The sequence below is a fragment of the Trachemys scripta genome, chromosome 3 (genome assembly GCF_013100865.1).
Source record: "Trachemys scripta elegans isolate TJP31775 chromosome 3, CAS_Tse_1.0, whole genome shotgun sequence".
Classification (NCBI taxonomy): Eukaryota; Metazoa; Chordata; order Testudines; family Emydidae; genus Trachemys; species Trachemys scripta.
The window spans coordinates 196,475,367-196,486,682 of NC_048300.1; the positions used below are offsets into that span (position 1 = coordinate 196,475,367).

Consider the following 11,316-nt stretch of genomic DNA (forward strand, 5'->3'; position numbering starts at 1 on the left):
GCTCAGGTTAACTCTGCACTGAAGACAGACCCTCTCCAAGGTTTGACTCCATGACTTCAGTGGTGTGACTCCTGGTTTACATCAGCGTGAGAGCAGAATCAGACCCCAAACTTTGGCTAAAAGAGTTGCATGAGATTTTCCATGTGGCGCTGATACCAATATGATTGGCACAGAGAAGGTGAATCGGGCACCCATGCTTACCTTGTTCGTGATACAAGAACAAGACAGAAGTCAGCAAAACTGAAAGGCAGCAAATTTAAGACTGATATTTTACGCAACATGTAATTAACCTATGGAACTCTTTGCCACAATATATCATTGAGGTCAAGAGCTTATTAGGATTCAAAACAGGATTAGACACAGTAACTTTAGATAGAAAGAAAGTAAAGTCTCATGCTTCAGGGCACATGCCAGCTACTAACTGATGAGGGTTTAGAATAAGCTTCCTTTGTGAGCAAGGTTATTCTGTAATTGTTCACTGCAAGATTTCTTGTACCTTCCTATGAAACATCTGGCACTGGACACTGTCTGAGCCAGGATACCGGACTAGAGGGACCACTTGTCTGGTCCAGCATGGTAATTCCCATGATCTGGTTCTTTGTCTCTAGCTGTGTTTTGTAATGTGCTATGTATATTTCTAACTCCAGATCAGTTAACTAGTAATTAGCTCATCTCCTTTTCCCACTCTTGACTCTGTACCCTCTTTCAGGCTGCTTGGACCCAAGTCTCTATGGGATTCTTCACATTTGAGTTATGTTAACAGCAGTCATCTTGGGTGCGGATTCAATGAAGAACCAACCTGATTTTGTCACTCCCCTGCCTTAAATAGGCTTTATATATGGCAGGAATCTATTGTCTTCCAGTGTGATTCCCACCCTCGGCCAGTGGAAAAATACTAATATTATCATGGTGTGCAGTGTCAGGTGACTTGATCACATGACCCTACAGCTATAACTCAGAGTCTGTTTGCAGCATCCCCAGGAAGGCTTTCCCAGTGAAAGTTTAGCATCTTCTAAGACCTATTGTTCCTCCTAATGGCCCTTTCCAGCCAGCAATCTAGGCCTTGTCTACACTGCCACTGTACAGTGCTGCAACTTTCTTGCTCACGGGTGTGAAAAAACACCCCCCTGAGCACGCCAAGTTTCAGTGCTGTAAAGTGGCAGTGTAGAGAGTGCACAAGCACATGGAGCCATGCTCCCCTCATGGGGGTGGTGTTTTTAAGGCTTTCTCCCAGCGCTGGTGCCGCGACTACACAGCGCTTTAACGTTGCTAGTGAAGACATACCCCTAGACTGATTGCATTCTGTCTAGTGGGCGTTCCCCAGGTGTAAACACATTTGTAATAGCTGTAAAGACAATATTCCTAACTTCAGATACAAAAATGATACATGTATACAAATAGGATAATCATATTCAGTAAATCATAACCTTTCCAATGATATCTCACATGACCCATCTTAAATAAAATACATCATAATTATGCCATACTCATATCATATCTCTATGAAGAATATGTCACATTTGGAGCATTTGGTCTAAGCAGGGTTCTCAACCTTTTCCATACTAGGTTCTTTTTGCCATTTAGCATTATGGGAAGGGCCAGATGGTCATCCTCCCCACCCCACCCCGGCCTCCTAGATTGAAAACCCCTGGTCTAAGGCAAGAGAGCAGTCTAAAAAGTGCTCCAAGGAAGGGGGCATAAGCCAGTGTGGACATGGGGAAAATTAAAGCCCTTGAGGTATGCCCACTAGTGGCTGTCCTTTTCGCCCTTCTGCGGCACCTTCTTCCTAAAGGCCCATATACAGCTGCCACCATCTCTCCTTTCTGTCCACTGGCTCTCCTGTCTCCTCTTGTTTTTTCTCATTGTCTTTTCTTTTCTCTCTCTCTTTCTATTTGCGGATCTACTTGTTTTTTGTCCTCCTGCTCCCCTACCACATTCCCCCATTCGCCAGGATACGTGTTGCTCTGGATGGGAACAACCAGTGGTATCCCCTGCATGACTGAGCTGAATGTCACAGAAAAAGAGAAGCTTGAGTGGGCAGGATACGGTGTGAGCCTATGGCCATGTACATGACAGCGGCTTCCCTGGATGGCTACTCTAGTGGTCAAGGCATGACCAGGGAGAAGAAGGCAGGTTGCGTTCAGATGCCTGCCTGCCTGCTGCTTTCCCCACCACAGACGCACGTTTGAAGGGGACAGCAGTACAGTGGATCTGGGGCTCAGACAGTATTCCTTGGCCGCTCCTCAGTGAAGCTGTGCTCCACGCCCATGCTTACTTAGCCTCGCACAACTTTGGGGTGGTAGCACCACTGTCTGGGTAGGGAAACAGAGGTTGCAGGAAAAAACCATCCCGATGTGTAGAAAGAACGGTAAATATGGCAGGCGACCAGCTTGGCTTAACAGTGAAATCCTTGCTGACCTTAAATGCAAAAAAGAAGCTTACAAGAAGTGGAAGATTGGACAAAAGACTGAGGAGTATAAAAATATTGCTTAGGCATGCAGGAATGAAATCAGGAAGGCCAAATCACACTTGGAGTTGCAGCTAGCAAGAGACGTTAAGAGTAACAAGAAGGGTTTCTTCAGGTATGTTAGCAACAAGAAGAAAGTCAAGGAAAGCGTGGGCCCCTTACTGAATGAGGGAGGCAACCTAGTAACAGAGGATGTGGAAAAAGCTAATGTACTCAATGCTTTTTTTGCCTCTATCTTCATGAACAAGGTCAGCTCCCAGACTGGTCAGCTCCCACTGGGCAGCACAGTATGGGGAGAAGTTGACCAGCCCTCTGTGGAGAAAGAAGTGGTTCGGGACTATTTAGAAAAACTGGACAAGCACAAGTCCATGGGGCCGGATGCGCTGCATCCGAGGGTGCTAAAGGAGTTGGCGGATGTGATTGCAGAGCCATTGGCCATTATCTTTGAAAACTCATGGCGATCGGGGGAGGTCCCGGATGACCAGAAAAAAACGGGGAAGAGGAGGGGCTGGGGCAGGGATTTGGGGAAGGAGTCAAATAGGGGCAAGGAGGGAGCAGAGTTGGGGCGGGGACTTTGGGGAAGGGGTTGGAATGGAGGTGGAAGGGGCAGGGGTGTAGTCAGGGCAGGGCCAGGGTCAGAGGGGGGTCGAGCACACACTGGCACCATTAGAAGTCAGCACCTATGTCTGTGGGGTTCCATTGTTGAAGATGATTGTGGTGTCCAGGAAGTTGATGCTAATGTGGGACTGTTCCAGGGAGAGTTTAGGATGGGTGATGGTTGTTGACATTGTGGGCGAAATCAATGAGGAAGTTTAAGTTGTCTATCCCGAGGATGAAAATATCATTGATGTATCTGAAGTATATCATTGGTTTAGTGATGCATTTGTCCAGAAAATTATTCTTCAAAGTGGCCCATGAAGAGGTTGGCATATTGGGGAGCCATGCTAGTACCCATCTAACAACAAATACTTTCTCCAAACCATGGGAACAGCCATGGGTACTAGGATGGCTCCCCAAGAAACACTTGCCTTACCACACCTACCTTCATAGATACTTCTGATACTTTTATCTCTTCCTCTGTCCTAATTTCCAGGCATCCTTTGTCCCCCTCTCCCAATCTCCTGCCCCTTTACACCAGGTTTTCCCCTTCTCTTCAACCGTACAGTTAATATATTTATGGAGGAATCAGGCTTTGAGCTACTCTTGCCAATTTAAATACTTTGCTGCCACCTAGTGCTGAGTTAATATTATTAAAAACCCCCAATCTGGTAAATAGATAAAAGTGTATATTAACTTTGAAATGTGGAGGTCTTCTTTGGTGAACTCAGTCATGACTGATTTATGAAGAAAGATTAAAAACTGTAGATAGATTAGCTGTTGGACCACTGAGGAGCTGAAGGCAGCAATGTGACTTCATGCAAGAATCTGAAGGCTGTAGATACCTAAGATAGAGAGGAATTGTTTAGCATAGTAAAAGGGGTTTGTCTCTTTCTTGTTGTACAGCTGCTAGCACACGAAGCCCCAATTTCAGCTGAGGCTCCTAGATGTTACAATAAATAATAACAATAAGAATAATAAATAATTAGACAGACAAAAGAATTTAAGACAGGGAAATTTTAAACTGAATATCAGGAACTAATAGGTATGAATGGTGAGATCTAGATTGTGCAATATTCTCCCAGGTGAAATGGAGGAAACCTCATTGCATGAGTTAGTCAGAATGGACTTGAATAAAACACTGGCAAGTTGACTGTAAAGAACATCCCTGCACTGACCACCAGGCATTCGATGGCACCTAATATGTCTTTTTCATCTCCAGCATCTCTGCGTCGGTTGTGTAACTGTAAACCTACCACGGACCTAATCTTTCACCCACTGAAGTCAGTTATGACAAATCCATGTGCTGCTTCAGACACAATCAGAACCACCTGCCTCTTTGTGGGGTGAGAGACTAGCTTTCCCTGGAAATCAGACGGAGCAAGTGGTGCAGCAGTGGCACACAACAAAGAAGGGCAGGGAGTCTAGACCAAAGAGGTTTCTTCTGACGCCAGTGGGTGATGCAGAGCCTGTATGTGCTCCCTAATGTTATCAAACTTGTGGGGCAGCAGCCTCCCCACCAAAGAGTGTCTTATGACAGGTTGGGGTCTAGAGGCTGGAGAAAATCTACTGAGATGCTGTAGTTCAGCTGCTGTCTATGTTTTTGTGAAAATGTTCTAGACCAGTGGTTCTCAATTGTTTTGTGTTGGCGACCCCTTTCACCCAGCGAGCCTCTGAGGGCGACCCCCCCTTATGAATTTAAAACTTTTTTTATATTTAACACTATTTTAAGTGCTAAATGTATAACCCCATTGTTGAAAATGGATTTACCGTTTCTCACTGTTTTAAGATTAAGACGAAAACGTATTTTTATTGAATTGTTGTTATAAGCAGAAAAGTTAAGTTTTAAAAGTTACTGTCTAATACTGGTGTGTGGGTGCGTGAAGAAACTTCGTCAATGTCACTATTCACAGCAGACTTAGCTCTCCACTGCAAACCTTACTTCTGTGCTGCTGCTGTATTCGTAGGTTGGTTAAGATCACTTTTCACAGCCTACCAGCTCTGAAGGCAGGGGCCAGGAGCAGCTGAGAAGTAAGGAAGGCAATGGGGGAAAATGTGATATTAACCAATGTACAAGTATCATTTTTCACAGCAGACTTAGTGCCCCATTGGCACCCTTACTTCTGTGCTGCTACTGACAGCAGGCTCTGCCTTCAGAGCTGGGCACTGGAGAATGGCGGCTGCTGGCCAGGTGCCCAGCTCTGAAGGTATTGCCACCAGCAGCAGCGCAGAACTGAAGAAGTAAGGGTGGCAATGCCATACCATGCCATCCTTCCTTCTGCCAAACATTTGACCTTTGCGCTGAGAAGGGTGGCTAAGGTAAACTTTGGGGTGATTAGAGCCCTCTGCCCTGTCCTTGCCTGCATGTTAAATTATAAATTAGGGGGTTTGGGGCTGATCTTTGTGTTCTGATTAGTCTGCGATTTAATGCAGCTCTTCAGCTACTGAATAATCAAGCCCTCTAATGTTGTTTCAGTCCCAGAGTTGGCCTTGGGGAAAACGGTGCCCTGAGCAAACTTCTATTTTGGCGACCTTTCTTTGGAGGTGGAGCGGGGTTGGGGGTGGAGCTAGTCTGGAGGGGCTCTGGCTGTCGGCTCCACCTTGCATGGGGGCTGAAAGCTCACAACCCCCACGTAATAACCTTGCAACCCCTGAGGGTTGTGACCCCCAGTTCTAGAAGGGTGCAGCTAGGGATTCTATATTACATTTTCTAGACCAGCTGGATCTTTGTTCTAGAAAATCCACCCTACCAGTTCTAGATTAGATGCTGTAGACCAGCTGCTCTCTATGTTCTAGCTGGGATTTTCCAAAAGGACTACATTGGGGGTTCTAGATTAGATGCTGCAGTAGAGCTGCTCTGTGTTCTAGCTATGATGTTCCAGAAAGACTGTACTGTAGGTTCTAGATTAGATGCTTGCAGCCCTACCAGCCTGCCTTCTAGCTGGGATGTTCTAGAAAGCCTGCACTGTGGGTTCTAGTTTAGAGGCTTGCCATCACACCAGTCTGCATGCTAGCAGGGGTGTTCTGGAAGGCCCACACTGTGGGTTCTAGTTTAGATGTTTTCCGCCCCACCAGCTTGCATTCTAGTGGGGACGTTCTAGAAGGCCTGCACTGTGGGGTTCTGGATGAGACGCTGCAGCCCCCAGCTGGCTACGTTCTAAAAGCCCCGCACCGCGGGTTCTAGATGGGGTCTAGATGGGATGGTGCTGCCTCGCTGGGCTCTGCAGTCTAGCAGGGATGTTCTAGGCGGGCCGCACCGCGCTTCTCCAGCAGGGGGATCAGCCATAACTAGAAGGGCTGGTTTGCCCGCGTCCTGAGCCAGAGCAGCAGTAGCTGCCACGCATGCGCCTTAAGCCCGGCGTTGCTTTGCATTAGCGTGGCGAGAGGGCACGGCCTTTTACGACGGCATGGGTGGAGATGGCGTTGCTTTACGGCGGGAGCTGCTCGCCTCAGTCGTCTGGTGGGGTGGTGCGGTATAGCAGCACAAACAGCAACCCTCCACTTTTGCAACGAGTTGGGACACAAATACAGAGAATAATTTTTTCAAATTAAAAAACCTTTATTATTATAATCTGGTATATAAATAAAAAGTTTTCTTTTGGTTCCATGATGTTTTGAACAACAAGCATTTAAACGATGTTCTTTTTTGGTAAAGAAGTGAACTATGCACACTTTTTGCACTTGTATTCTTTCTTCTCAGCAGTCAGGGTTTCTGGATTGGTTCCTTCTGGAATGCAGGGCAGATATGCCTACCTCTTGCAAGAATCACACTGGACCTTTGATAAGTAACAATTGAGAAAATTAAATCCCGGAAGTTATAATATTACACATACTTTGCATTCACTCATGCTATTCCTGCCACATGTCAGCATTACCTAAGATATGCCTATCAGCATGATGAAAATGTTTGTTGATGTGGAATTTGTACAAGAATCCTGATCCTTAGACAATTTATGGCATTTGTTTCTGATACAATTCTATGTTTCTTACCATCGTGATCCCACCCCTTCTGGGGGCCACGAGCCCACCTCACACACCTTGGCAAGGACGCCGGTGCAGTGCACACCGGTAATCTCCGGCATTTACTTTCACCCCAGATAATTACACATAAATAACAAATGATAATGGCAATTTGGTATTCAATACCTTTAAGATGAGTGGTCCGCAGTTCTGGCCATCACTTTGTCTGGGATGCTGAACAATTTTACTCTTCCAATCAGAGGAGGATTTGCTAGTTAATCATTTGATGAAGTATCTGAAATTTTTAGAGAGTACATTAGTGGACTGCATAAATGAGCATTGCTTTCCATTTCTGGACATAGGTACAAATCCATTCCATCTCTGTTTAAATTAATGATTGCAATGACTTATTGCTCACACACACTTGCTTTCATATTATTGTCTCACTCTTACACAGTGTATCACCTGATCTGCTGTGCCCCATGTTGATAATAGCACCTTCTCAATCATGCAACATGCTACAGTTTCGTGTCCACATTCTATGAAGTCGTTACGCAGACTCAAATCACATAAGTTCACTCTAAGTCCATTACTAAGCATATTCAGTACAAGTACATGCTGTTTCAATTTTTATTTGTAACTAATAGGAAGATATTAGTCTCACTATTGTTACATTCCCTGACATTTTTTTTCACAGTAACCGTTCATGTCCACTGTAAACGTGAGTATCTAATAAATCACCTCCAATTCCTCAGGCATGTTCTTTCATATCTCATCTCATCACACAAGGGGTCAATTATTAACAATTCCTTTTTTTACATCAAGACTATCTGTAAGTGTAAATATATGTGCAAATTATATTGGTAATGTGATGATTTCAAGAATTTTATAATGATTTATCAAAAATCATTCCATTAACATATTCTCATTTGTAATGTCTCACTAACACACAAGAGAACAGCATATTGTGAAACCATTGATCAATTCGTTACAGACTGTATTCTTCCAAGTTTACATTAACAACATAACTTCACAGTAGCATTTTATTTTTTACATTCACATTCCACTTTCCTTTGCATGCACTGAACTCACTGAAAACCCCTAACACGGGAAATTATATCACGGCTACCCAGCTGTGTTACAAATCTCGTATATAGTGCCACATTTATTGCCCATAATCCAGAAGTACAATACAAAACATCTTACCGCAAGAACCCAATGACCTGGTGTGTGGTAAGGAAACAATAATCTATCATTTTGAAGAATTTTACTCTGTATTCATCGAAAAAAAAATTAGAAATGCGATTATAGTTTCCAGTGAAGCAAACCATGAAATGTAGATCAAGGGATCCTTAGTGTTACAAATTAGATATGTAAGAGAATCCTGGAAAAACAAAAAGATTTGTAATCAATGTGCTCTGGCTTACTTAATGTAACAACTGACTAAGCTGTTTGCATACTTGTGTTTAATTAATGGACCCACTGAACCGTACAGCAAAACTGATGTGGCCCTCGATTAGTCAAGTATTGTATGTCCGATATGCACCTCCAAATACATTTCAGTACATGTTTGGCAGCAGTAAATACACTGAAATGTTGCAATTTCAGGTTTATGTTGATATTTCAAGGGTATTTGGACTTAAATATGTTGTACCACATATTAAAAGAAGCCCACTGACGACTCCCATTTAGTTTTGCTGGGAGCGCTGCTGTTTGCTAGACAGAGGCAGCAGCCGCCCTGCATAATGCCAGATAAGCTCATCTGGGCTGAACAATGAGGCACCCGTGCGTCTGGAAGGGCTGGTGCGATTTGCCTGCACAGCCCTCCCCAAGCAGGGAAACCTCCAGCCTCCCCAGGGCTGGTTCAGCTTTTAAAAGCTCGATGCATTTCTTGGCCCTCCAGCTGCTGCCCAGTTCTCCTCTCTCTCACCTGCCCCTTCCCCATCTAAAATAAGTATTTAAAGACATCACAAGGAAAGAATGTTTCCTGCCTCCATCAATAAAGCAGACTCCCCCCCCACCCAGCTTTCCAACACTGACAGCACCCCCCGTCCCACCCTGCCCTGGCTGCTTCCTCACGTCTCGCTGCTTTGGTGCCTGCTGTTCCCATCTAGCAAGGCAGGGGAAGCTGTGACGTTATTGAGATAATCGGGGACCATATAGATCATTGTTGCAACCAAAGTCCTGTAGCCTCACCAAATCTTGTATAAAGGGGGTCAAATGAGGTGTCTAAGACAAGGTTATGGTTTGCTGGTTATAATTATGCTGTCTATATGTGTGTATCAATTTTGTAGTTGAAGTTATGAATATTGGCTCTATTAGGGTTACCATATTTTAAGTGTCCAAAAAGAGGACACTCCACGGGGCCCAGCCCCAACTCTGCCCCCAGCCCCACCCCTTCCCTGCCCCCGCCCCTTCCCAGCCCCGCCCCAACTCTGCCCCCTCCCCATCCTAAATCATTATTATTTGTATTCCTGTAGCACTAGGAGCCTGCCCCACTGCGCTAGGTGCTGTACAAATACAGAACAAAAAGACGGTTATTCCCCACAGTGTTTATCATCTCTGGGTCATCACAAAACATTAGTCGAAAGGGTGAAATTTTTGTTGTTGCGTGTACTTTAACAAAATGGGCTCAAGTAATTCATCCCAATTATTCCCATTGTCATCAACCATCTTCCGCAATGCTCTGTAACAAATGCCCATTGATTTGTTTGTTTAAAAAAAAGGGCACGTACGGTCTTGACTGAAACAGATTATACATAATCAAAAAGGTGAAATACATAATGAAAAAGACTTTCAATGTAACACATTGATTTTGAAGATTTTTTAGTGAGTTTCATCTTCTGGCATAGCACACTCTACTTGCCATTAGTACTGTAATATTCCCACCCACTCACTTACCTTTTGATGGATTTATTAGCGTTTTCAGCCAAGCCATTGGTTTGTGGATGGTATGGGCTGGTGAAGCTACATTTTATTCCCAATCTTTCACAAATATACAAGTTAAACCGAAAGAAAATAAGTTACACCATAAACATACATATAGACTTGTGGCACCTTAGAGACTAACAAATTTATTAGAGCATAAGCTTTCGTGGACTACAGCCCACTTCTTCGGATGCATAGTGGGCTGTAGTCCACGAAAGCTTATGCTCTAATAAATCTGTTAGTCTCTAAGGTGCCACAAGTACTCCTGTTCTTTTTGTGGATACAGACTAACACGGCTGCTACTCTGAAACCTGTCAATATAGATTTGTGTTAAGGAATGTTCCCTAATGTATTTGCCATTACTTTTATGTGTAATTAGCAACAGGAATAGCCCATCTTTTAATATTTGTATTGGAAACAAGTAGTTGTGGGTTTCTTTGGTAGATATGAAGACACTGAAAAATAAGCGTATAGCAACCCTGATGGTGACCAACAGCAATTTATTAAAAAAAAAAAAAAAAAAAAGGTATACTGATTGTTTGAGATCAATGTGTGACCTGATAGTGAGTTTGACTACATAGTAAAAATAACCGGAAAAAAAAATCAGTCATTACCTTATTATTGAATTCCGGACCAAGATCTGTCAGTATCTGCTGTGGGCATCCACCTCAAACAAGCATTTTGTACATGCTATTTGCCACCTCGGATGCTGACTTACTTCTAAGTGGAAAGGCTTCCACCCATCTTGAAAGATAATCTATAGCTGTCAGTATATACTGGTATCCATCCTTTGTTACTGGTAATGGTCCTATTAAATCCATTCCCACCAATTCCCAGATCCAAGTGACCTACATGCAAGGATAGCAGTTAGTCATACTTCACATGTTTCTTACTAAATGTTCTCAATAAACCCATATGTCATAAGTAGAGTACACGATGTAATATGGTTACAACAGCCATAGAATCAGAATGTAAAGCCCAATTTTAAATACAGAAGAAAAACAAACAAACAGTACAGGAATGGGTTAGGAAAACCAATACAAAAGTAAAGCTGAAGACATATCCCCAGCCAGTGCAAAGGCACATTAGAGGTCATTGCTGCACTATGCTGTGCCACTTGTATGCATTGCACTCGTTTCAAAAACAAGGCCTCATTGTATAGCAGAAATAACAATGGATAATGAGAAACAATAATGTGACGGATTCCAAAATTCACCTTTATGCTTTTCAAGGTGGTATCCAGATTTAATTCCTTTCCCTCTTTCTGGCAAGTCAGACATCGTGCAACCTATTTTGGATGCAGGGCCTGTGGAAGGATGTTTCGCGCCCTAGGTGAAACGTCTACCTTCTGCCACTCCCCACCC

At 43.8% G+C, this 11,316-nt stretch overlaps 1 long non-coding RNA gene across 3 annotated transcripts; it reads right to left on the reverse strand.

The window, feature by feature from the left end:
* Window positions 1–6,627: 6,627 nt before the first annotated feature.
* On the reverse strand, window positions 6,628–10,055 carry LOC117875425. Of its 3 annotated transcripts, none has more exons than XR_004645271.1 (4): window positions 9,926–10,055; window positions 8,231–8,408; window positions 7,211–7,319; window positions 6,628–6,840 (listed from the first exon to the last, which is right to left on the reverse strand). It is a non-coding gene; the product is annotated as an uncharacterized LOC117875425 (long non-coding RNA). The 3 variants fall into 3 exon arrangements; XR_004645272.1 differs by having other exon boundaries at window positions 7,766–8,408; XR_004645270.1 differs by having other exon boundaries at window positions 7,211–8,408.
* Window positions 10,056–11,316: the final 1,261 nt, after the last annotated feature.